The sequence below is a fragment of the Notamacropus eugenii genome, chromosome 2 (genome assembly GCF_028372415.1).
Source record: "Notamacropus eugenii isolate mMacEug1 chromosome 2, mMacEug1.pri_v2, whole genome shotgun sequence".
Taxonomy (NCBI): Eukaryota; Metazoa; Chordata; class Mammalia; order Diprotodontia; family Macropodidae; genus Notamacropus; species Notamacropus eugenii.
Genome location: NC_092873.1, coordinates 31,692,161 through 31,718,851, shown reverse-complemented (window position 1 = coordinate 31,718,851; position 26,691 = coordinate 31,692,161). Strand labels below are relative to the sequence as shown.

Genomic DNA, 26,691 nt, shown 5'->3' with positions numbered 1-26,691 from the left:
GAATGGGTTACAGACAGTTCTGCCCAACCCAGTTCAATGGATTCCACTGAACCCACCCCAGTGTTCCCAGTCCACCATAACTACTAACCCCAGGGGCCTGGTCACACAGGAGCCTCCTTTCCCACCCCAGGGATCCCTCAGTCAACTGAGCCCCCAGTTGAATTCTCTAGGACCATCTAAGACAGGTCAGATCTGATCAGATTTTCCCATGTCCTAACCCTCCTAAGGCATGATGATGATCTCTATACACCCCACTTGAGTCCAACTTATTGAACCCATCAGGGGAACCAAGGGGTTCTGCAACAGCAGTATCCTCATCAGGAACACCACTATCATTAGACAAAGGTGCTGGAGGAGGAGAAGCTCACCTTTGGAAATGGGGACTCAGAGATGGTTCGCCGGCCAGATCTCTCAACCAGGGCTCTTCTTCTCTTTTCATTCCTTATGTATCCTGTACATAGCTTGCTTTGTATAGAGTTATTTGCATGGAGTCTCCTGTGTTAGAATGTGAGCTCCTTTCAGAGCTGGCAATGTCTTTGGCCTCTTTCTGTATTCCCAGTGCCTCACCCATTGCATGCTGGGCATCCTGATGCATATTTGGTCACTGGACCCAGAAAGTTCAGCAGGAGAAAGTGAGGTTGGTGAGGCTGTACAGCCTTCCCTCACTCAAAACAAAGTCAGCTGCAAGTCATGTCATCATTTCTCTGACGACATGGTCTTCTAAAACTAAGGACAAACACAGACCTGTGAGTAGATCTAGATGTCTGAATGGGGGTTCAACTAGCTGGGTACCTCAGCTCATCTTCTAGCTTTTGTTGACTCCTTCCGTCTCCTCTCCAAAGGAAGGTAAATTTGGATGGCCAGTGGGTCACTAGTTAACATGATGTTAACAGAGCATATTTCTTTCTCTCTTCTTTCTTTCTTATTCTTTCTTTTTTCTTTTTCTTCCTTCTTTCTTTCCTTTCTTTCTTCATTTCTCTTTCTTTTTTCTTTCTTTCTGTCTGTCTTACTTTCTTTTTTTCTCTCCCTTCCTTCCTTCCTTCCTTCCTTCCTTCCTTCCTTCCTTCCTTCCTTCCTTCCTTCTCTCTGTCTCTGTCTGTCTGTCTCTGTCTCTCTCTCTCTCCAAACTTTAAACCAAGTGCCCTCATACATGGCACACCAATAAGTCCCTGCCCAAACTCCACTTAATATTTTTCTGAACTTTTCTGACAGAAGAGTGATTATCAGTAGTCACTTTTGCTGATTCCTTCCAGTGAGATTTACTCATTTTTTTTTCTTTTGCTCATTAAAGGGGCCATTCCTAGATTATTTCTTAAGGGGACCTATTCATTAAATGTGCATAACCACTCTCTGAGAGAGTCCCTGAATAGGACTTAGCAGAAAAGACCAAAATCTCCCATTGCATCCTGGCCAATCTCCAGTCATCATCATTAATGTCTGGTCACAGGATCCAGAAGACTTAGGAGGAAAAGGTGAGGCTGGTGACTTTGCACAGCCCTCCCTCATTCAAAACAGTGTCTAGTGCAAGTCATGTTATCATTTCTCTGTTGTCCTTCAGAGGCCTTGGAGTCCAAGTCTTTCAAAAACAAAGGACGACCACAACAGGTAGAGTTTCAATAAAAGCCCTGGTTGTGTGGAAGAAGGTGCAGTAGGACTGCCAAAGAGAGTGAGGGGAATTCTGTTTTAAAGGGCTTGATCCATGACTGGGCAAGTTGGGAGAGTACCAACCCTTGGTAGCATCTTTCGAGTTAGGTAGATTAATGTTTGATAGAATTCACTTGTGAATCCAGGTGATTCTGGGAGTTTCTCTTAGGGACCTCATTAAAAGCTTTTTCAATTTCTTTATTAAGATGGGACTAAGTATTTTATTTTCTCTTCTGTTGGTCCGGACAAATTACATTTTCGTAAATATTCACGTCTTTCTCTAAAATTATTTCATATATTGATATATAACATCTCCTTTAAATTGTTTTAACTTTACATTAATTAGTGATAAAGTGATGTTTGCATTTTGTTTTTTAGGTAATATTTATCTTGAAATATATCCATCTCCCTCCTAGAGACTTCCTTTAATATAAAAGATTCAAAAACGTATAGCACAACTAGCCGATACATCAAAAAGTTTTTACATTAAATGCATTATTTCATACTAAATTTAATACTAATATTTCATACTAATAATTATTTCATACACTTCAACATTCCAATGAAGGGAGGGAAATAAATTTCAATATCTATTCTAAATGAACAAGAAGGTCATTAGTATTTCACAGCATTCAGCTCAATTTGTATAGTAGTTCTTGCCATTCACATTGTTAAATGATTGTGCACATGGTTTAAATGGTTCTTCATATGTCAGTTTCTGTAGGAACCTATGTCTTCTCATATAAAGAAGGATGATCAAGGAGCATATGGACGCTGAGTTGGGGCATTTAGCTACATTCCTAGCCTAATTCCTCAGGCTTCCCAAAGAGGTTGAAGGCAAAGTCCTGGGTAGCTGAGTACTTCAGTTAGGCTGAGCAGAGAAGAAGTGGAGATTGTGTCAGGGCAGTGGCTTACTCACGTGCTTAGAAAGTGCATGTCCTCCCTGTGAGTGCTTGCAGAATGTTTGTGTCTTCTAGGAAGGGGCTGGACACTGTCTGACGTTCTGTTGGCCCTTCTGTAGACACCAAGAAAGGGCTTGTGTCCCCTCCACCATCTGTTGGCATGGTGCTGGGAGCAGTGAAAGACAAGGCAGCTGAATTTGCCTCTGCTCCTGCCCGAGTATCCCATAATAGTATGGCCTTCCAAGGCTCACTAGATCCTTGGCTGACTGTGGGCTCTGCTGGATTCAAGGAACGTGGGAGGTTTACAGGACAAACAAGAGGATTTCTCAGGTGAAGCTGATATTTCTATGACAAAATCTACTGATCCTCTGGGTGTCTCAGATCTGAGCCCATTTGTGATCATGGCCGCAATGAGAAGTGTACCCCAAATGGGAGCTGAGCCTGGAGGGATTTCTATGCTAACTGTCTTTCTTACAGTCTCAGAAACAGAATCTCTCACTATGGAGCTAGGCATGAGGATGCTGGTAGACTGTTTTCATTTGCTTGTCACATTAGACTCACTAATCCATGAACTGTGCTCCTGGAGAATACTACAAGCAGAGGAGTTGGTTAGTATGTGGACAGGTTTGGTGTTATTCTCATAGGGATATACATTTCCTCTCAGTGGGATTCTTTCATTCCTTGGGATAACACCCAATCACCTGAACCTCGCTTTCCTCTGCAATGCACATCACAGGCACTTCTTCCTGTAGAGTACTCTCATCAGCTCTGCTCTGGCCCTGAAGCTAAGCTCTGGCCATTTCTCCTCGAACGTCATTACTGTCCTGATGCCCACACTAAAGACTAGTCTTGCAGGATTCAAGCTTAGTCCCTAGAACGTCTGCCCTGGACTTCCGCGATCCCCATTGGTGTGTCACCCTACTCATCTATTTTTTTTTTTTATCAAATTCAAGGTCATGCTTCATTTCACTCTCTCTTGTACACGGGTACACTTTCATCCCCCGGATCCTCTCCAGATCTGAAAATGTTACCCAATCCTGTCTCTCATTCTTCTCTAATGTCATGTGTCCATGTACTCCACTTGTTCCCCAGGTAACACTCCTTCATGATGTATAACTCAGTTGCATCTCACTGGCTACCACTCCTTTCTATGCCTTGTCTCCCCCATTAGATGCAAATTCCTTGAAGGCTTACTGCCAGAGGAGCTCAATTTCACAGTTTCCCTATCTTTGCTGATATAAGCTGTGACCTTTGACAATGCAGAGATAAGGTTCCCAATAAGGCCAGTGTCCACTGCAAGGGCAGTGTGACCATCTAGGGCAGAAATGCATTTGACTTTCAAGCTCCTGGGTAGTTTTCTGTGGTGCTGGAACAGTGACTTCAGCAAGCATTTTGAAAAGAAAAGTAGCAGCACTGGTGCCTCTTTCAAGCAAGTGCTCACTTGGCCCAGTGGATAATGCTTAGTCAGCGTGTGTCCACAGGACTAGTGCCATGTGTTATGGGGTTTTCTGAAGGGCAATCCAAGGTGAGATAGGTCCTGCTGGGTTCTGTCCATGAGATGGCACCATTGGAATCCTGGCCTTCCTCCAGCCCTGAGATCAGAGTGGAATCTGATAGAGTAACTGTGTTAGTGACCTCGATTGCAGTACAAGACAATGGACATTATGTGTGAATCTCCTAAGGGGCTTTGGTGATGATAAATGAACTTTGAATTTCAGAGAGGATGGTCTGGGACACAGCAGACACACTTGAACCTCATCTCATATGGACAGGAGACCCTGCAGTCCCCCCTCCTACCCATTGCCAAGTAGAGGAAGGGCTTATATCCCTGGCAGTCAGAATGACCTCAGGACTTATTGGAGTCTCTTGGGCAATTGTTGGAGGAGGTATGGCTGAGCTCAATTCAGCTGCTGTGTTGAGCCCTGGAGGAGTTGACGTGATACTTATTATCATCCTGCATGGAATCATGCTCTCTGTAGTCAGCGGAACCTCTGAGCTCCCTTCTGCCTGCACGTGGAACAATATGAGCACCAGTCCCAACAAAATTGAGCCAGTCGTGTTCACCAATGAACCTCCAGGATTAGTGTTTGAGAAGAGTTGATCTTCAGTAGAAGTGGTGGTCGATGGTTCATTTGTGCTTTTCTCTGACACTCTACTTGGGAGATCAGTGCTGAGAGTGGCCACAGTCTGAGAGGGTCAATATCTGGGATTTTGGTGATAAAGGTGAGACTTATGGTATCAGGTCTTGGGGCAGGTGAGCTAATGTTCACTGTAAAGGGAATCGTTTCAGTTGAATTTAGGGAAGTTGAAGAAGAGAGTGTCCATGGCCATGCAGGGGTGGCATCTGTCTCAGTGATGGTGAGATCACTGGCGTCACCTTTAGTAGGTGAGGGAGAAATTGTGCTTTGTCCAGGAAAAACCATGCAACTGCTGCTGGTGGTAAGAAGCAGGGTTGAGTTCACTTGAGCTCCTGTGCTGTCACTCTGGAGCCACAGAGATATCTCCAGTCATCTTGACTGTGACAGTATGGACTTTGCTCCATTGTGGCCAAAGGGAGAACTCAGGTCCTCTCTGAGTGTCCAATTGGGACTGCAGATGGTTAGCCGCAATCACCGGTGGAAGGGAGCAAAGAGTGGTACCTAACCTCCTTGGTTCTTCTCCCAAAAGGGAAGCTGAGGACATAGGAGATCCAGGTAAAGGAGTGATCAGTGAAGCACCTTTGTTACTTTCTCCCACTGTACCCAGAAGCCCTTGGTTCTAGTGGTCTCAAAATAAAGAAAGCCCACATCTGTGACCTTGCTGCTGAGGATGACAATTGGGCTTTCAGTTCCAGGAATATTCAAGCTTATGGCCTTGGACTTGTAAGTATCCCTCAGAGAAAATGACTGGAGACAAAGGGGCAAAATAGACATAATATCTAACAATCCTGGTCAGATCTGTAGCTTCGGCAGAGGTCAAGGACTAGAGGACCTTTGTTTTCATTCCAGGCAGAGCCCCATCAATGCGGGTGATGGAGTCAGCAGGTGCTGGTGAAGTCAAAACCAAGGATGATTCTGTTTCTCCTTGAAGCCTGACCCTGGAAGTAGTTGGAGTGTGTGATGGAGTTATGTAGGCAGCTGACTCTGGCCTAGACCCTCACAAAGGACTTGACATGGAGTTAGCTGTGCTCTCAGCCAGAAGAAACATCCCTGGGATGGTCTGATGGTCTTCCACACTGATGTGCTGCGAGAGGCCAAACTACCATGTCAATTTGCACTGTCATCTAGTTCCCTACTAACCTATCTGCAAAACATGAATTCCCACAAAAAAAAGCACCTTCAGTTTTTCATTCTTTCCCTGATAATATTCTTCCTTAGTTCTTCCCTTTTTCTCTTCAAGTTCATTGAGATAGCTATTTACAAAAGGTGTTTCCATTTCCATTTCTCCCACTCCCTTTTTATCTCTACAGTCTGGTTGCTAAGTTTCATAAGCAAAATGAAATTGTCCTCGCTAATGTTACTATAAAACTCGTCATTGCAAAAAGAAATGACCTTTTCTCAATCCTCATTCTTCTTCATCTCATTGCAGCCTTTCCTTCCATTCTCCTACTTTCATTGATATTCTCTTCCCTTTAGATTTTTATGACAATACTCTCCTGGTTCTTTGGCTGAATCCTGTCTCAGTCTTTTTTGCTACATTCTCACCCAAGTCATCAATGCGAATTTTGGGTATTGTATATTAGGGCTCTGAGTTGGGCCCTTGTTTTTTCTTTTTCTAGGAGATTTTGTAAGCTCCTGGAAATCCGTCCTGAGAACGGATGATTCTCAGATATACTCATCTACCTTTAGCCTCTCTAGTGATCTGCAAACTCATTACTCCTTTTGGACAACTGCCTGTTAGAAATCTTGAACTGGTTGTCTTGTCCGTATCTGAATCGCAACACATCCAAAACTCTACTCATTTCCTTTCCCCCCCAAAATTCATTTCGTCTCAATTTCCCAGTTTCATGCACTCCCCATCTTCCAATCACCCAGGCTCACAGCCCGGAACTACTTACTTTCACGCCCAAACCCATATCCAATCTTTTGTTAAGGAATATAGGTCTTGCTCTCTTAACAACTCTCCTATATGCTCCTTTACTCATATGACCCTATCATCCTCCTGGTGCAAGCCCACATCACCTCATTCCTGGACTATTGCAGTACCCTTCTTGTGGATTTTCTTGTCATAAGACACTCTTGTCCATCCTCTACTCAGCCACCAAAATGATTTTCCTAAAGCTCTTGTCTGACCATGTCATTTTACCATTCAATGAAATATAATGGCTTCCTGTTCCCTCAAGAATCAAATAGAAAGTGCTAGTTCACATTCAGAGCCTGTCCCTCCTTTTATTTGTCAATCTAATTGTACTTTACTCCTGCATTCTGCCAGTGACACTGGCCTTCTTGATCTTCCTTGCATTGACTCACCATCTCACAACTCAATATATTTTTACTGACTGTCTTCCATCCCTGGAGTCCTTTCCCTCTGTATTTTTCTGGCTTCCTTCAAGCCCTTGTTAATCTTCCCCCCTTACTGTAGAAAGGTATCCTCTTCCTGTCTGTAGGAAGATGCGATCTTAATAGACATGATGCCCTTAAAAGCTAAGTGCATGCAGTTCTTTAATTCTTACGACCTCACAGAAGTGGGAAGAGATGAAATGGGAGAGCTCTCCCGATCACCATTAAAACAGTATAGTTTCCTTTTCAGAGACAAATGAAACAGTATAGTATAGATAGAGAGGAGGTAAATGTTGCAATATATATAGCATGTGGGGAAAGTACCAAAACAAAGTATCCTTATATAGAAAATGATCCTATTTGTATTTAGTCTCGAGAAAAGAAAATTCCCAAATTTGTAATAGTAAATTCACAAAAGAGAACACAGAAAAGATCAGAGCATCTATAAATATTAGCTTAAACATAGTTTAGTAAACCAAAACAAATATGGAGAGATTTGAAAATGATTCATCTTACGTAAAACAACAAAGCTTTACTGGGACTTCACTACAAAGCATTTCTTTTTTTTTTTTTTTTGAAACGTATGTCAATGAAAGTTCTCATTTGATTTCAATAAAGGTATTACTTATACAAATAATATGATAAATATAAAATAATGAAAACTTCATCACTTAATCAGGGAAATTCGAAAACTTTAAGAAGAGCCCTCCCAAAATCCCTTACAAGGTTATTGCTGTTGCCATAGTACTATTTATGATTGGCACCTTTCACAATGTCATAGGCGCTCTGCTATTAGCTGGATATATCAGCAAAGGTGGGGCAGAATGAGTCATTTCTGTTCTGGTAATTGAAATTCTGGTATTCCTGCCAGGATTCTACCTTTTGTGCATTGCCTACTATGTTCCCAAATGCTACACGGGCTACTCTTACAATGACATTCCAGATTTTGATGACTAGAGTCTACTTTGGTCCAGAAAAAAAAAAAATTTGCTTTTGGGAATAAGCTTATCACTGAAAAGCTGAACCCATGGAAATTTAAATACCAGTGGGTCAGAGAATTCTCTAGTTCTCTAGCAGTTACTTTACCAAGGTCATTGCTAGGCTCTATGGGGTTATCCCAAAGATGTGAACTGAGCTTGCAATTAGAGAAATAAGTTTCCTTACCTCCTGTTCTGAGATAAGGTTTTTGAGGAGGCAGCTTTCCCATACACATATACAGATACATATTTTCCAAAGCAGTTGTGGAAAGGAGAATAGAATCATTCAAAAATTTTTTTTGTTAAGACATGTCCTTTTTAGTCTGAGGTTCATCATCAGGTGGGCTTGATGATGACGAATTTTTCTGTTGCAGATTCTTTTGGAGACCGTCAACAGAGTTATAGAGAAGTAGCTGGATTTCCCTATCTGAATACATGTGTGTGTATATGAATAGATGAATACATACATATATGTGTATATTCACATGTACATATACACACAAACTTATATAGTAACAGGAATTTGGTGAGGAAATGGCCAAATAATGGTTTGGTTGAAAAGAGACTGAATCTCTCAACTGTAAGTTGAAAATGTTGACATTTTAGCTTTTATTTTTGGAAATAGTTTGTCATTAACAACATGATTTGTGTCAAATAGAATACGTAATGTGTTTAATTTTATTTTGTTAAATAATTATTTGAAAAACTCCAAATGACTCATTTAACCCATGAAGCTATTTTTTCCATTGTCCTCCAGTAGAACACATCTCAGTAAAACTAGGCATAATCGAATGACAATCCACGATCATTCCAACTTGCTTTTTGAAGTGTCACACAAATTAGGAATTTTGAATGTCTAAGAAGAGATTTTGCAGTTTTTCATCTTCCTGATATTCTTGCTAGGCCTTATATGTTTCATGAAGGCTTGATGTCTATACCATGGGGCATTTTGTCCTCTGATGATAAGGATGTGCCATGCTTTTATCATTATTTTAATTTTTTTTACCAGTTGTTAGTATTGCTAATTTTTTTAATGAAAAAATAAGGTTGGGGTAATCATAATTTAGTTGTTTTATAAATTGCTTTATTAGTACCTTTTGCTGTTTTCTTATTGTTAAGAGATACAGACTCAGTCACTTGAAGTCTACTCTTGGCCAAAGTAGGCTGATTATTTCATTGTTGCAGGGAGTGAGTACATTTAAGAGAAGTTAAAATGTCAAAGTCAGAGCTCTAGATTTAATACTTGTAAAACCTGTGCCTTACATTGGACATTTAATAGACTTGATTATCATGTTGCATTTCAGTCTATGAATCACATATAGAATATATCCTCTACTATCTTCAATTCAGGACACCAGCGACCAGATTCCCACTGGGACAATTGGCCAGAAATCAAGACACCCTCTCTCACACACAGTCAACCTATTTTTCAAGAAGAGCCACTGCTGTACCTAAGACATCTGCAGGAGTGAACGTGGCAACCAGGAGCCTGTTGCTCGCCTTGACTTCAGATGAAACAACAGCTACCTCTGACTCAAGTACTCCTTTACAAACCAGCCTGACTGGGAGACTTTCCTCTCTTCTCCCAATCATCCCATCTAGAGCACCAACAACTACCATGGAGAACTCCAGTATGGGATCAATATCTATAGCAATTCCACCAGATGTCCTCTGTACAACTGCCTCAGCTTCAGGGATGGGCACCAGTCCTCCTGCCTCCATGTCCTTCTCTCCTTCAACTTTCAGGAGAAAACCCTGCACCAACTCCAGGACAACCTGAGGTCACTACCCCAGAGAGGTCAGACTCTCAGATGTGAAGAGAATCTGGCTCAGCTGCCCAGAACCATCCTGGTATAAGGATCATCCCAATACATGTTTGTCCTTGGCACCCACAAAAGGGATATCTGGGCCCATAACATTGTCTGTTACCTTTGTGGAGAATATACTCAAACCCCACACAACTCTCAAATATCAAACACATTCCTTGAGACCTCCAACTTTTACAAGGCCAGAGACAACATTCATTGTTGCCCTCCATGATGTAAGACAGGGAGCCAACCATTCTACAACTATCCCCTCACCCAACACGACAAGAGCCCAGACAAGCCAAACTCTACCTCCTACCAATGAACACAGGGAGACTTTGCATTCTGAGGAGCCAGCCAGATAACTTGGACCAGTGACTGGAGATACATCTTTTCCTCCTAGTGTTAGAAGAGATCCATGGAAATTCCAAAGATCAGGCACTATTTTCCTATAAAATTTAGAACAGGAATCCTATTTTTAAAAGTATCATTATGCTTTAAGCATTAATTATTTTTATGTGATACTAACTCTGTTTTTTAAAAATTGTTTTTGTTTCCCTACTAATTTTTTATTTATCTCAGTATTTATTTTTTACCCTTTAATAACAATTCTTGCTCTGTGTCCAAAATTGCAGTTTGTGTAATCACTGGCTTTTATTTGTGGAAGATGAATAGCTTCGTACAGTCTAATAGCAGTTCCCATTATCTATGATTTTTCACATATGCAATGGGTGCCATTTCTGAGAAATATTAAACTGGGTAGCAATTTTGTATAAAAAATTTTAAAATGTTATGTATAGTATAGATGATCATGTGTTTTAATCTAGTCATTCCATACAAGAATTTAGTGTAGTTGGAGGAATTCAATGAATTATGCCAAATTTACCCTTCACAACTTTACATTGGCTTCTTTAAACTTTACATTTTCATTAAAAAGTTTACCAAACTTTAGTTAGATTTATTTTTACAAGGTACTTAATCTTATCTAATAAGGGAAAAAATGGATTTCTTTTGCTTTTTGGCTTGATTTGCTATTAGCAATTTTGAAGTAATTTGCTTTGCTCTGGAGTATTTTTTGTACCGTATCCGTATATACATATACAAGTGTGTATTTTTGTGTGCATACGTACATATATATACATATATATACATATATATGTATATATATATGCATGTGTATGAATGAATTTACCTATGTAGGTCTTCCTTCCAGGTTAAAGAATGAAATGAAATGGAATGACCTGCCTTCCCTTTACAAAAGTGAGCCCTTTCACCACACTGTATTCACATAAGTGGGAGAACTATCATACTTTCTATAGTTTAGCCCTTTTCTGTCCTATGACTGCAACCAGGAGTGTAATTCCTATCCTAACAGAAAAAGGAATTTCTTTGAAGACTTGGCAAAGAGAGTTGAAGATGTGAAGGGTAGTTCTCAACCTTATTTTTGCTATTGTTTTGGCTTTAGGCAAACAAGGTCATTGATGTCAAGTGCTTTTACCAAACCTGACAAGCATATCAGTGCTTATATCATTCTTTTTTGAATTAATTAATTTATTTAACTTTTAACATTCATTTCCACAAAATTGTGGGTTCCAAATTTTCTCCCCATTTCTCTCCTTCCCCCACCCCAAAACGCTGGGCATTCTAGTTGCCACTATCACCAATCTGCCCTCTCTTCTAACATCCCTCCCGTCCCTTATCCCCATCTTCTCTTTTGTCCTGTAGGGCAAGATAATTTTCTATACCCCATTACTTGTATTTCTTATTTCCCAGTAGCATAAACAGTACTCAACAGTTATTCCTAAAACTTTGAGTTCCAACTTCTCTTCAACCCTCCCTCCCTACCCATTCCCTTTGGAAGGCAAGCAATTCAATATAGGCCATATGTGTGTAATTTTGCAAATGACTTCCATAATAGTCGTGTTGTGAAAGACTACCTCTATTTCCCTCCATCCTATCCTGCTCCGCATTGCTTCTATTCTCTCTTTTGATCCTGTCCCTCCCCAAGAGTGTTAACTTCAAATTGCTCCCTCCTCCCATTGCCCTCCCTTCCATCATCCCCCCCACCCTGCTTATCCCCTTCTCCCCCACTTTAGGTATTGTAAGATAGGTTTTCATACCAAAATGAGTGTGCATTTTATTTCTTCCTTGAGTCAAATGTGATGAGAGTAAACTTCATGTCTTTCTCTCACCTCCCCTCTTTTCCCCTCCACTAAAAAGTCTTTTGCCTGCCTCTTTTATGAGAGATAATTTGCCCCATTGCATTTCTCCCTTTCTCCTCCCAATATATTTCTCTCTCAACGCTTAATTTCATTTTTTTAAGATACGATCCCATCCTCTTCGTTTCACTCTGTGCATTCTGTTTGTGTGTGTGCTCATGTGCGTGTGTGTGTCTGTAATCCCACCCACTACCCAGATACTGAAAAGCTTCAAGAGTTACAAATATTGTCTTTCCATGTAAGAATGTAAACAGTTCAACTTTAGTAAGTCCCTTCTGACTTCTCTTTGCTGTTTACCTTTTCATGCTTTTCTTCATTCTTGTGTTCGAAAGTCAAATTTTCTTTTCAGCTCTGGTCTTTTCATCAAGAATGCTTTAAAGTCCTCTATTGCATTGAAAGACCATTTTTTTTTCCTGAAGTATTATACTCAGTTTTGCTGGGTAGGTGATTCTTGGTTTTAGTCTTAGTTCCTTTGACTTCTGGAATATGATATTCCAAGCCCTTCTATCCCTTAACATAGAAGCTGCTAGATCTTGTGTCAACCTGATCGTATTTCCACAATACTTGAATTGTTTCTTTCTAGGTGCTTGCAATATTTTCTCCTTGACCAGGGAACTATAGAATTTGGCCACAGTGTTCCTATTAGTTTCTCTTTATGGACCTCTTTCAGGAGGGGATCTGTGGATTCTTTCAAAATTGAAAAGATGATGATGTTTAGGTTCTTTTTTTGATCATGGCTTTCAGGTGGACCCATAATTTTTAAATTGTCTCTCCTGCATCTATTTTTCAGGTCAGTTGTTTTTCCAATGACATATTTCACATTATCTTCCATTTTCTCATTCTTTTGGTTTTGTTTTGTGATTTCTTGGTTTCTCCTAAACTCATTACCCTCCATGTGTCCCATTTTACTTTTGAAAGAACTATTTTCTTCAGTGAGCTTTTGAACCTCCTTTTCCATTTGGCTAATTCTGGTTTTGAAAGCATTATTCTCCTCGTTGGCTTTTTGAACCTCTTTTGCCAACTGAGTTAGCCTATTTTTGAAGGTGTTATTTTCTTTAGCATTTTTTTTGTGTCTCCTTTAGCAAGGTGTTGACCTGCTTTTCATACTTTTTTTTTTATTATTAAATTTATTTATTTAACTTTTAACATTCATTTTCACAAAATTTTGGCTTACAAATTTTCTCCCCTTTTATCCCCTCCCCCCCCAAACACCAAGCATTCTAATTGCCCCTATGACCAATCTGCTCTCTCTTCTATCATCCCTCTCTGCCCTTGTCTCCATCTTCTCTTTTGTCCTGTAGGGGCAGATAGCTTTCTATACCCCTTTACCTGTTTTTCTTATTTCCTAGCGGCAAGAACATTACTCGACAGTTGATCCTAACACTTTGAGTTCCAACTTCTCTTCCTCCCTCCCTCCCCACCCCTTCCCTTTGGAAGGCAAGCAATTCAATATAGGCCATATCTGTGCAGTTTTGCAAATGACTTCCATAATAGTTGTGTTGTATAGGACTAACTATATTTCCCTCCATCCTATCCTGTCCCCCATTACTTCTATTCTCTTTTGATCCTATCCCTCCCCATGAGTGTCGACCTCGAATTGCACTCTCCTCCTCATGCCCTCCCTTCTATCATCCCCCCCTCCCTGCTTGTCCCCTTATCCCCCACTTTCCTGTATTGTGAGATAGGTTTTCCTACCAAAATGAGTGTGCACTTTATTCTTTTCTTTAGTGGAATGTGATGAGAGTAGACTTCATGTTTTTCTCTCACCTCCCCTCTTTATCCCTCCACTAATGAGTCTTTTGATTGCCTCTTTCATGAGAGATAACCTGCCCCATTCAATTTCTCCCTTTCTCCTCCCAATATATTTCTCTCTCACTGCTTGATTTCATTTTGTTTTAAAGATATGATCCCATCCTATTCAATTCACTCTGTGCACTCTGTCTCTATGTATGTGAGCGTGTGTGCATGTGTAATCCCACCCAGTACCCAGATACTGAAATGTTTCAAGAGTTACAAATATTGTCTTTCCATGTAGGAATGTAAACAGTTCAGCTTTAGTAAGTCCCTTATGACTTCACTTTGCTGTTCACCTTTTCATGGTTCTCTTCATTCTTGTGTTTGAAAGTCAAATTTTCTTTTCAGCTCTGGTCTTTTCATCAAGAATACTTGAAAATCCTCTATTTCATTGAAAGACCATTTTTTCCCCTGAAGTATTATAGTCAGTTTTGCTGGGTAGGTGATTCTTGGTTTTAGTCCTAGTTCCTTTGACTTCTGGAATATACTGTTCCATGCCCTTCGATCCCTTAATGTAGAGGCTGCTAGATCTTGTGTTATCCTGATTGTATTTTCACAATACTTGAATTGTTTCTTTCTAGCTGCCTGCAGTATTTTCTCCTTGACCTGGGAACTCTGGAATTTGGCCACAATGTTCCTAGGAGTTTCTCTTTTTGGATCTCTTTCAGGCGGTGTTCTGTGGATTCCTTGAATATTTATTTTGCCCTCTGGTTCTAGAATCTCAGGGCAGTTTTCCTTGATAATTTCATGAAAGATGATGTCTAGGCTCTTCTTTTGATCATGGCTTTCAGGTAGTCCCATAATTTTTAAATTGTCTCTCCTGGATCTATTTTCCAGGTCTGTTGTTTTTCCAATGAGATATTTCACATTATCTTCCATTTTTCCATTCTTCTCTCTTTGTTCTGCGATTTCTTGGTTTTGCATAAAGTCATTAGCCTCCATCTGTGCCATTCTAATTTTGAAAGAACTATTTTCTTCAGTGAGCTTTTGAATCTCCTTTTCCATTTGGCTAATTCTGCTTTTGAAAGCATTCTTCTCCTCATTGGCTTTTTGAACCTCTTTTGCCAATTGAGTTAGGCTAGTTTTCAAGGTGTTAATTTCTTCAACATTTTTTTGGGTCTCCCTTAGCAGGGATCTGATCTGCTGTTCATGCTTTGACTTCATGTCTCTCATTTCTCTTCCCAGCTTTTCCTCCACCTCTCTAACTTGATTTTCAAAATTCTTTTTGAGCTCTTCCATGGCCTGAGCCCATTGGGTGGGCTGGGACACAGAAGCCTTGATTTCTGTGTCTTTGCCTGATGGTAAGCATTGTTCTTCCTCATCAGAAAGGAAAGGAGGAAATGCCTGTTCGCCAAGAAAGTAACCTTCTATAGTCTTATTTCTTTTCCCTTTTCTGGGCATTTTCCCAGCCAGTGACTTGACCTCTGAATATTTTCCTCACACCCACCTCACCTCCTGATCCTCCCAGCCCGTGTTTGTGGTCTGAGATTCAAATGCTGCTTCCAGCCTCAGGGCTTTTGGCAGGGGCAGGGCTCCTATTCAGTATGAGATTATGATCTGGTGCTGAGATCGGGGCAGGGCCACCTCTCAGGCTCAGTTCCCTCAGGGGGTTTATGCACAGACCTTCCGCAATGGATTCAGGCTCCCGCCCGCTTGGGGAGCCCCTGTCTGCAGCCGCCTCTCAGCTTCTACCTCCCGGGGGGGGGCCTGTATTATGGGGGCACCCCACTCCCCTCTCGACCCGCCAAAGAGACTCTCTCACCCACCCCTGTCACCTGTGGGTGGAGGGACTTGTGCGGCCGCTGGAGATCCCGTCCCTGAAGCCTGCTCGGATCTGTTTCTCTCGGTGCCGCAGCCGTGGCCGCAGCAGGTCTGGGCTGGGCTTTGTGTCTACAGCGCGACGGACCTTTTGCGAGAGGTTTGCAGATCCCTCTGTGGGTGGAGGGACCCGCGTGGCCGCTGGAGATCCTGTCTGTGAAGCCTGCTCGGATCTTTTCCTCTTGGTGCCGCGGCCGCGGCAGGGCTGCACTCAGCTCCCAGTCCCGGCGCCCAGTCCGCAGCGCGAAGGACCCCCCCGCGAGAGGTTTGCAGGTCTCTCTGGAACAGAAATCTCCCTCGCTCCAATGTTCCGTGGCCTCTGGGTGCGGAATTCGCCGTGAGTTACTTCCCTGTAGCCATTCTATGGGTTGTGGGTTCGGAGCTATGTGTATGTGCGTCTTTCTACTCCGCCATCTTGGCTCCGCCCCTCCTGCTTTTCATACTTTACTTGCATCTCTCTCATTTCACTTCCCAGATTTTCCTTCACCTCTCTAACTTGATTTTCAAAATCCTTTTTGAGGTCTTCCATGGCCTGAGCCCATTGGGTGGGCTGGGATACAGAATCCTTGACTTCTGTGTCTTTCTCTGATGGTAAGCATTTTTCTCCCTTATCAGAAAGGAAGGGAGGAAAGACCTGTTCACCAAGAAAGTAACCTTGTATAGTCTTATTTTTTTCCCCTTTTCTGGGCATTTTCCCAGCCAGTGACTTGACTTCTGAATGTCCTCTTCACACCCACTTCACCTCCAGATCCACCCAGCCAGCGCTTGGGGTCTGAGATTCAAATGCTGCTTCCCAGCCTCAGGGCTTTGGGAGGGGGCGGGGCTGCTATTCAGTGTGAGATTAAGTTCAGGTGCTCAGGTGGGGGCAGGGCTGCCACACAGGGCTTAGTTCCCTCAGGGGGTTTATGCAGATACCTTCAACAATGGATCCAGGCTCCTGCCTGCTTGGGGAGCCCCTGTTCGTTTCTGCTCCCGCTGCTGCCTCCCAAGGGGGCCCGAGCTATGGAGACTCCCTACTCCCCTCCTGGCAAGCCAAAAAGACTCCCTCATTCACCCTGGCGCCTGTGGCTGGAGGGATCTGCAAGGCTGCTGGAGACTCCCTCCCCAAAGCCTGCCTGGATCTGCTCCTCTCGGTGCGTCGAGGCCAAGGTAGGGCTGAGCTGGGCGCCGGGTCCAGGGCGCGACAGACCTTTCCTAGGTTTTTCAGGGCTTTCTGAAACAGAAATCTCCTCCGCTTCATTGTTCTATGGCTTCTGCTGCTCCAGAATTTGTTGGGAGTTCTTTTTTACAGATATTTTATGGGCTGTGGGTTCAGAGCTACCATACGTGTGTCTTTCTACTCTGCCATCTGCACTAATTCTTCTTAATCCAGTTGTATCCCATCCCTATCAGGTATGATTAGGGTAGGATTTCATTTTACTCATAAAAGGCACAAAGGGAAAAGGGAAGCAGGGTAAAAGAGCCTGGGTAGATAGAGATATTCCTAGGAGGGCACTGATAAGAGAGGGAAAGGAATTTAAAAATGTGTTGATATACATCTGAGAAATAACAAACTTAGTTATGAGTGGTAAAAGAAATGAGAACGGAAGGAAGCAAAACAGCCTCAAATGTTTATTGTTAGGGGAAAGATGAAGAAAGTGAAAGATAAGTGGGTCAGCCATCATACTACCTGAGTGGCACTATGTGGGGAGGGCACCTTGGTTGCTGTGTATTTTAGGGAAGAATATAACCACAAAGACAGGGGCGACAAAAGTCTGTGACAACTTTCAACCTCACTTCACCTGTAGTTGCTGTTAGCAATTACAACATTCATCATTCTGGGAATGTCTCTATCCATGGTAATTACAGTTAATCTTCCAACTAGGCAATAATTATCTAGTTGCCATACCATGCAGGATCAACGGGCTAGGGTTCACTTCTTTCAGCACGACTGAACACAGTGAAAAGTATCTCAACCTTGAAAAGGGACTAGCATTTTTCAAACTGTACAGTGACTGGTTGTATGTTTTTGTATTTCTTCAGTTTTAGACTACATTTGTATATTAAACAAATAGGTTACTACACTCATTTCCGTTATCATTACTCTGCTGAAATGCTTTTTAATAACCATCTCAATAAAACAATATATATTTATGGGAAGGGCAAAAGTTATTATATTAGTCTGCAAATCACAGCTTATGTATCAGAACAAGGTCAATGAGGATAGCCAGACAATCATGAAAGCCTTTGACTTCAGCCATTTCAATGAGCCAGTACCTCAGCTGCTTTAACCTATGAGGCTGTTCTCTCTCAGCCATTCCTACTTTGGGCCTGTAATTGTGAAGGCAGCGGTTCACAAGGATCATGCCAATACTGGCATTTCTTGGCTTTTAGGATAAGCAAAAATATTAATTGAAACTCAATATATAGTTATCACTTCTAATTTTGAAAGGTAATGAATGACTAATGTTGGAAATTACATTCAACATAGGGGTATGGTAACAACAGGACAGCATTTCGTTGTTTCTAAGAACACATCTAATAATTTGTGTATATTTTCAACAATTATGAAAATGTACAAACGTAGATTGGGGCAAATGAATAATGCGCTGGGAACCATCAAATGCCCATCCTGGATTCCACAGACTTCCAATGTTTCACAGACAAAATAAAACATATATGTCTTTTATAAATACACTTGGAACTTAATTTTCCCATGGATAATTTCTGTGACTCATGTTTAAAGATCCCCTTGCTTGCGTCGTCAATTACACTCCAGAAAGGCAGTACAGCACAGGGGAGAGAAAGCAAGCCTTGGAGCTGGCAAGAACTACCTCTGACTCCCACTGGCAGTGTGACCTAGGCCAGTCACTTAACCTCTCAGGGATCTAAGTAACTATCTAAGATTCTAATTTGCTGAAAGATACTGGCCTGCAGTGCAAAGGGAGTTCCCTATAGCATGACACCATATATCCAGTCCATACCACATGAGAAACTCAAACATACACATTTAATCGGATAGCTATATTAGGTATGCTGAGAGAGTAAGGAAGCTGATTCTATAAACTACACCTGAAAAACCGGTCACCTTACACTTACCACAGCTGCTCTTCCAAACCTTTTCATCCCTCCTCAAAGCTCCCATATTTCACTCTGCACCTCCTCAGCTAAAAATCTTGTCTCATATTTGGCTGAAAACAATTGAGGCTATTACTTGAGACCACCCTGTCCCCACTTCTTCTCATCTAACATCATCCAAATGCCTTCTGTCAGTATCTCCTCCTTCATTCATCCCACATGAAAATGCTTCTTCAGGGGGCGGAGCCAAGATAGCGAAGTAGAAAGACGCACATACACATAGCTCCGAACCCACAAACCACAGAACGGCTAGAGGGGACCAACCCAGGGCGAATTCTGCACCCAGAGACCACGGAATATTGGAGCAAGGGAGATTTCTGTTCCGGAGAGACCTGCAAACCTCTCGCGGGGGGTCCTTCGCGCCGTGGACTGGGCGCCGGGACTGGGAGCAGAGGGCAGCCCTGTCGTGGCCGAGACACCGTGAGGAAAAGATCCGAGCAGGCTACGGGACGGGATCTCCAGCGGCGGCACAAGACCCCCACCAACAGGTGACTGACGGGGATAGGTGAGAGAGTCTCTTTTGCGGGTCGAGAGGGGAGTGGGGTGCCCCCATGGCCGGGCCCCCCCAGGAGATAGAAGCTGAGAGGCGGCTACAGACAGGAGCTCCCCAAACGGGCGGGAGCCTGGATCCATAGTGGAAGGTCTGTGCATAAACCCCCTGAGGGAACTGAGCCAGAGAGGCGGCCCTGCCCCTGACCACCTGAACTTAATTCTCACACTGAATAGCAGCCCTGCCCCCGCAAAAACCCTAAGGCGGGAAGCAGCATTTGAATCTCAGTCCCCAAACGCTGGCTGGGAGGACCAGGAGGCGAGGTGGGTGTGAGGAGAACATTCAGAGGTCAGGTCACTGGTTGGGGAGAATGCCCAGAAAAGGGAAAAGAAATAAAATTATTGAAGGGTACTTATTCGGAGAAAAGACACTTCCTCCCTTCCTTTCTGATGGGGAGGAACAAAGCTTGCCATCAGGCAAAGACACAGAAATCGAGGATTCTGTGTCCCAGCCCACCCAATGGGCTCAGGCCATGGAAGAGCTCAAGAGGAATTTTGAAAATCAAGTTAGAGAGGTGGGGGAAAGACTGGGAAGAGAAATGAGAGGGATGAGGGAGAAGCATGAAAAGCAGATCAGCTCCCTGCTAAAGGAGAACCAAAAAAATCTTGAAGAAATTGGCACCTTGAGAACTAGCCTAACTCAGTTGGCAAGGGAGGTGCAAGGGGCCAATGAGGAGAAGAATGCTTTCAAAAGCAGAATTAACCAAATGGAAAAGGAGATTCAAAAGCTCACTGAAGAAAATAGATCTTTCAAAACTGGAATGGTACAGATGGACGCTAAAGACTTTATGAGAAAGACCGATATCTCAGAACATAGCGTGCAGATTCGAAAAATGGAAGATAATGTGAAATATCTTGTCGGAAAAACAACTGACCTGGAAAATAGAATCAGGAGAGACAATGTAAAAATTCTGGGACTACCTGAAAACCATGATCAAAAGAAGAGCCTAGACATCATCTTCCATGAAATTATCAAGGAAAACTGCCCTGAGATTCTAGAACCAGAGGGCAAAATAAATATTCAAGGAATCCGCAGAACACCGCATGAAAGAGACCCAAAAAGAGAAACTCCTAGGAGCATTGTGGCCAAATTCCAGAATTCCCAGGTGAAAGAGAAAATATTGCAAGCAGCTAGAAAGAAACAATTCAAGTATTGTGGAAATACAATCAGGATAACACAAGATCTAGCACCCTCTACATTAAGGGATCGAAGGGAATGGAATAGGATATTCCAGAAGTCAAAGGAACTAGGACTAAAACCAAGAATCACCTACCCAGCAACACTGAGTATAATGCTTCAGGAGAAAAAATGGTCTTTCAATGAAATAGAGGATTTTCAAATTTTCCTGATGAAAAGACCAGAGCTGGAAAGAAAGTTTGACTTTGTAACACAAGAATGAAGAGAACCATGAAAAGGTGAACAGCAAAGAGAAGTCATAAGGGACTTACTAAAGTTGAACTGTTTACATTCCTACATGGAAAGACAATATTTGTAACTCTTGAAACATTTCAGTAACTGGGCACTGGGTGGGAGTACACACACACACATGCACACACGCACACATACATAGAGAAAGAGTGCACAGAATGAATTGAAGAGGATGGGATCATATCTTTAAAAAAAAATTAAATCAAGCAGTGAGAGAGAAATATTGGGAGGAGAAAGGGAGAAGTTATATGGGGCAATTTATCTCTCATAAAAAAGGCAAGCAAAAGACTTATTAGTGGTGGGATAAAGAGGGGAGGGAAGAGAAAAACATGAGGTCTACTCTCATCACATTCCACTAAAGGAAAGAATATAATGCACACTTATTTTGATAGGAAAACCTATCTCATAATACAGGAGTGTGGGGGACAGGGGTACAAGCAGGGTGGGGGGGAAGATGGAGGGGAGGGCAGGGGGAGGAGAATGCAATACGAGGTCGACACTCATGGGGAGGGAAAGGACCATAAGAAAATAGAAGTAATGGGGGACAAGATAGGATGGAGGGAAATATAGTTAGTCCTATACAACACAACTAGTATGGAAATCATTTGCAAAACTGCTGGAGATGGAAGCTCAATTCCATGTGGACAGCCTCGGGCGGGTAAAGGTGGGAACTTCTAAATCTTAGAGTTCTCACGAGGCCCCCCCAGGAAACGACTGGGAATCGAGGTGAACCGAGCTATCTCGTGTATTTCCGCCTCTTCCCGTGAAAAACGTGATGGGAGAGAGCTCTCCCCGCCTTCGAGATTGTCCCGGACCTGGGCACACCTAACAGCACGATATTCAGATGCAAACTATGCGGCTGGAGAGCTTAAGTAGGATCAGGAAAGCCAGAAAGTTCTCTTGGGCGGAGGGGCCACGTGTGAGGACAACAAGGCTCCGCTTTTCCTCTCTCCCCTCCCCCTCTCTCCCCACTTACACTTCTACTTCCAATCTCTTATTATAAGATCTTTGCCTCCTTGGGAGATTCTTCGCTCCCTCCTAAGGAAGAATTCCCCTGCACTTGTAACTAGACCCTGAAATAAAGCTCAACCCTTGTTCGACTCTGGAACGTCCTTTCTCTCATACGAGCATCCGGTTTGGCCAACCGAAGACCTCCGATAGAGGTAAGGTAAGACTCGGGTAGCCCACAGGCCTCTAGGCCTGGCACAAAACTAAACAGATTTGGCCTATATTGAATTACCTGTCTTCCAAGGGGAAGGGGTGGAGAGGGAGGGAGCTAAAGAAGTTGGAACTCAAAGTGTTAGGACCAAATGTAATGTTCTTACCACTGGGTAACAAGAAATACAGGTTAAGGGGTCAAGAAAGCTATCTGGCCCTACAGGACAAAAGAGAAGACGGAGACAAGGGCAGGGAGGGAGGATAGAGGAGAGAGCACATAGGTCACAGGGGCAATTAGAATGCCTGGGTTTGGGGGGGAGGGGATAAAAGGCGAGAAAATTTGTAACCCAAAATTTTGTGAAAATAAATGTTAAAAGTTAAATTAAAAAAAAAAGCTATTAGACAAGTCAAGGAAAGAGGAAAAAAAAAAAAAGAAAATGCTTCTATAGGTCCAACTCATCGCATTCTATCTTATCTCCTCCAGCGTATCGCCCCTCTCTCATTCCTATTCTTGCTTTCTTCAATCTTTCCCTGCCTAATGGCTACTTCCCTCCTTCCCCATTCCCAAAAACATCTTTACTTCGTCAACCTGTCCTCACTCTCATCTCACATTTCTCTTGGCATTTTTGCCTAATTTGTGCTCTAAGAGGATTCCTGAAAACACGTGTCTCCACTTCCTTTCTGGACTCTTTCTTTTAACATTAGTCTGGCTTGTAAAATCTCCAAAGATACCAATGCTGCCTTAACTGCCAAATCTAATGGTCTTTTCTCATTTCTCATCCGACTTGATCTCTTTGAAGCCTTGTCAAACTAGAACACTTATCTGCTTGATATTCCCTACAGTCTTCGTTTTGTAACACTAGTTTTCCCCGGATCTCCTCCTAAGTATCTGATCCTCTCCTTCCTAGCCTCCCTTGTAGATTACCATCTCCATTCGACTGACCTCCTAGCAAGCAGAGACAGCCTCCAGATTTCTTTCTATCGGTTGTGATTAGCTGGGTGACTGACACATAGAACGCGATTAATAAAAGCAGAAATTTCTTTTCTGCCTTGTTGCTTTTACATTCCACATACAGTGACCATATTTCTCCAGATGGGGCAGCTAGGTGGCCCAGGGGATAGGAGTGCTGGCTTTGGATCAGGGAGACTCATATTCCTGGCTTCAAATCTAGCCTTAGGCAAATATTCGTTGTGTGGCCCCGGGCAAGTCACTTAACCTTATTTGCCTCAATTTGCTCATCTGTAAAAGGACCAGGAGAAGGAAATGGAAAACCACTCCAGTATCTGTGCCAGGGAAATCTCCCAAAGTCTTCCCAGAGAGTCAGGCACAACTGAAAGGCTGAAAACAACATTTCACTAGAACAGGGTAGCATTTGCTCCCACCTCACCACTGAGGAGGCGGAAGTCAGCTGGAGGCTGGCTAAAGGAAAAAGTGAAGGAGTTTCCCTTCATTCAAAATGGTAGGCAGGAGGGGGAGGGGACGCCAGTGGTCACGATTGGGATCCACTCTCCAGCAGGCAGAGCCTGACCCTGCTCTGTCCCAGATGCTGAGGGGAAGAGCTTGGCCAAGGGGTAGCCGAGGCACAGGCGCCCCCGTGGAGGGGGGGGTGTCTGAGGCTGTTCCTGGGGGCCTTCCCTTCACTCTCCCCCACCGCCCTCTCACCTGCCCTTTTTATCCAGATCGTCGACTCCGGCCTTTTCGTGGAGCAGCAGTTCCTGCACCTTCTTCACATCCCCAAGCTCGGCAGCTTTGTGTATCTTATCGAGGTCCTTGACTCTGATGATGTAAGAATCCGGGCCGAAGGGTGGGACCCCGCTGTCCCTGCGCGGGGGGAGGAGGAGGAGGAGGAAGATGGGGACACAACGCTCCTCCTAAAGATGTTAGAAATGTTCTTCATGTTGGCAGGGGGTCACAGAGAGGGTGGGGGAAGTCACGAGGAGTTCTCCCTTGATGTATTGGCCTCCTCTGGGCCCTCACCTATTCTCCAAAAAGAACGTCAACCGCTCCAAGTGAAGTGACTCCTAAGCCAGTAACAGCAAGGAATCGATCCTAGAGACGGCTGTAGCCCTAGCAACGCCTCGAGGGGGACCGAAATGAGCACGCGTTCTCCAGATGCAGGAGTCACGCGCATGGGCCCAACGGTAAAGCTAAGCCTGGGCGAGTGCACACGTGCCAGGTCAGTTAGGTCTCCGCGGGAGGGGTCCACAGCTCAAGATCGCGAGGGTGGCTGAGCCCTGGGCTGGCTGCTTCCTGTGCTGGAGGTTCTTTGGAGCCTGGAGCTGTGACAGGATGCATAGAAGACGGGGGAAGGCGATGGGGGCCAGGTGAAACCTAAGGGGAGGGTGGGGCATGTGGATTGGGAGGAACTGGGTTCGAACGTCGAATCCTGGACCCGCTCTGTTGTTTCCATTTGTGAAGGTGGGCAAAGCACTTCCTCTCTGAGCCCCAGTTCCTTCTTCTGTACAACGCAGACTTCGGTCTTGATAACTTCCCAAGTGTCTGCCAGCCATGAATAATTCTGTGAAGCCCAGACTGAAAGCCAGCACCATGTTGGTGCTCTGATGCCTGATGGACGCCCTGGGACAAACGCAGTCTAGGTTCCTCTCTCCTCTGATTCTCCCTTCAGGAGGACAGGGCAATGATTCCTCTGGGACAGGGAGCCTGGCACAGGGAGGGTGGAGCTGGCCTTAACCAGGCAGCCCTGGGTTCGAGCCCAGCCTGTGCAGAACTGCAATTGCCCTATTGATGCTTTTATTAGAGTGGGGGCTGAGGGAGTTACAGCAGTTGTTTGGGAAAAGATATGTCAGGTTCAGCTGATTATAAGTAAGGCTAGAGTACAGAATGAGACTATTTTTTTTTAACATGGCCAATGCAGAAATTTATTTTGCTTGACTTGACAAGCACATAATAGGAGTTTTGATTTGGTTTCTTTCTCAATGAGGAGTAGGGCAATTGGACGAGAAAAGGTAGATATCTTTCTGAAAAAAGCAATAAAATAAATTCTTCAAAATGTACCTAATACATACCTACATGAAAGTGCTAGATTATTTGCACAGAAAAAAATGATGAGACACAGGAGGCCACAGTAGATAGAAGGCTAACCTTGAGTTCAGGAAAATGAGAGTTCAGGTTCTACCCTGCCATATTCAAACTGTATAACCATTGGATTGTCATTTAACCTTTCAGGGTTCTGAGGCAGCTCTCCTAGAAGCCCCTAAGATTGCGGATGAGTTATTGAATCTACGCAAGTGGAAGGAGTTAACACACCTAGAATTGCTAGTAAAATCCCAGGTCTGAAAAAAAATGGAAAAGAAAACAAAAGGGGAATAGTGCATGACAGGTATTCAGAGAAAGATGGGAAAAAGTATGTGGACTAATTGAATTAAGTGAACATAATCAGGAGGACAGCACAAAAAAGGAAAATCACAGTGGAAATGAAACGCCCAAAGACAGTAGCATTGTAATTCTGATGACTAAGCTTCGAGATTAGTCCAAGAGATTTAGGAAATGAAGCTTGCCTTCCCACTCTGTGGAGATGAGGAACTGTGGGAGCAGAATGCCACACAGGTCGTAAATGTCTGAGGCCATGTGACCTAAGAGCTTCCTGACTCCTAAAGGCCCAGTACTCTACACCATGAGCCACCTAGTTGGCTCTTAGACAAATTGGGTTCAGTGACTTGCTCAAGGGCACACAGTAAATGTTTGAGGCCATTTGAACTCAGGTCTTCCTGACTCAAAACCCAGCACTCTATTCACTTAATCATCTAGCTGCTTCCCCCTGCTGAAGGTAGTAAATGGCTATTCCTGTCTTCACATGGGAATCCTGTGATGACAGGAAAGATCTATCCATGATCAAGAGCTTGGTTGTCAGATCAGACTTTCCACATGCTACCATTTCCACAAAGGACAAGACTGCTACCATGAAGGTGGAACAATTTTGGTTTTCAGCCTCAATGTCAATGCAGCCATGGCACCTACTAGGACCAGATCAATCTAAACAGTGGAGGGATGTGTGTGTGTGTGTGTGTGTGTGTGTGTGTGTGTGTGTGTATTATATATATATATATATAATGAGAGGCAGAGACCATGGACCTACCTGCCATGAGTGACCAGCATGACTGATCTTCCTTCCAACCCCTCCTAAAGGCATCCTCCAAAGCCTTCTCATAGCTCCCCATCTTTTCCCTCCTTCCTTCCTGGAAATTGGCTCCTCACTGTTCAGCCTCAAATACTTTGGCCTCAGTCAGGGAGCCTTGCTTAAAAGCGAAACTGCAACTCCAGCACCAGAGTGAAACCTCTGAACTTTTTATTGCTAAGAAATACTCACCTGTGGTCCTTTGTATGCTGCAACCTGAGGTCAATGAAGCTCTTTCCATCTGACTCACAATTGGAATGTCCTCTATTTTTTGTCTTCAAATATAAACTCCTTGAGGACAGACTTACTTTTCTAAATGTATTCCCAGTTCATTTCATAAACGTCTAATAAAAGCTTTCCCATTCATTCTTTGTTCCTCATTCATACAAAGTAAACAGAACCAGGAGAATCCACAGACTATGACTGCAATGGTGTCAAGAAAAAGAAGACACCATCTTAGAGAACAGAGGAAAAAAGGAAGCAGTTTGAATTGTAGTGACTAATGTTTGTCCAGGAAAACAGATCATCAAAAAGTCTGCCATGCCCTCTACATGTAATCATTCCAACATGTGTTGGAATTCTCTCAGGTCCTGTTGAAGAAAGAGAGATGGGAGAACTGCTTCAGAATGTGAATGAATTCACTTAGATCTTCTCTGTAGCCATTG

The 26,691-nt window shown here is 43.3% G+C and overlaps 1 protein-coding gene and 1 long non-coding RNA gene across 7 annotated transcripts in view; one reads left to right on the top strand and one right to left on the bottom strand.

Annotated features, from left to right (window-relative positions):
- Window positions 1-23,866, bottom strand: part of LOC140524855 (golgin subfamily A member 3-like) — a 71,290-nt gene extending 47,424 nt beyond the window's left edge. For 4 of the 6 annotated variants that reach the window (XM_072639698.1, XM_072639699.1, XM_072639700.1 and 1 more), the window contains exon 1: window positions 23,554-23,865. The gene's annotated coding sequence lies outside the window, so the exon portion shown is untranslated. Of the gene's footprint in view, window positions 1-23,553 lie in introns of all 6 variants that reach the window. The other 2 variants (XM_072639704.1, XM_072639703.1) reach the window with 2 other exon arrangements.
- A 22-nt stretch (window positions 23,867-23,888) lies between these two features.
- LOC140524864 (uncharacterized) lies at window positions 23,889-26,392 on the top strand. Its single transcript, XR_011973859.1, has 2 exons — window positions 23,889-24,215; window positions 25,078-26,392. It is a non-coding gene; the product is annotated as an uncharacterized lncRNA (long non-coding RNA).
- The last annotated feature ends 299 nt before the right edge of the window (window positions 26,393-26,691 follow it).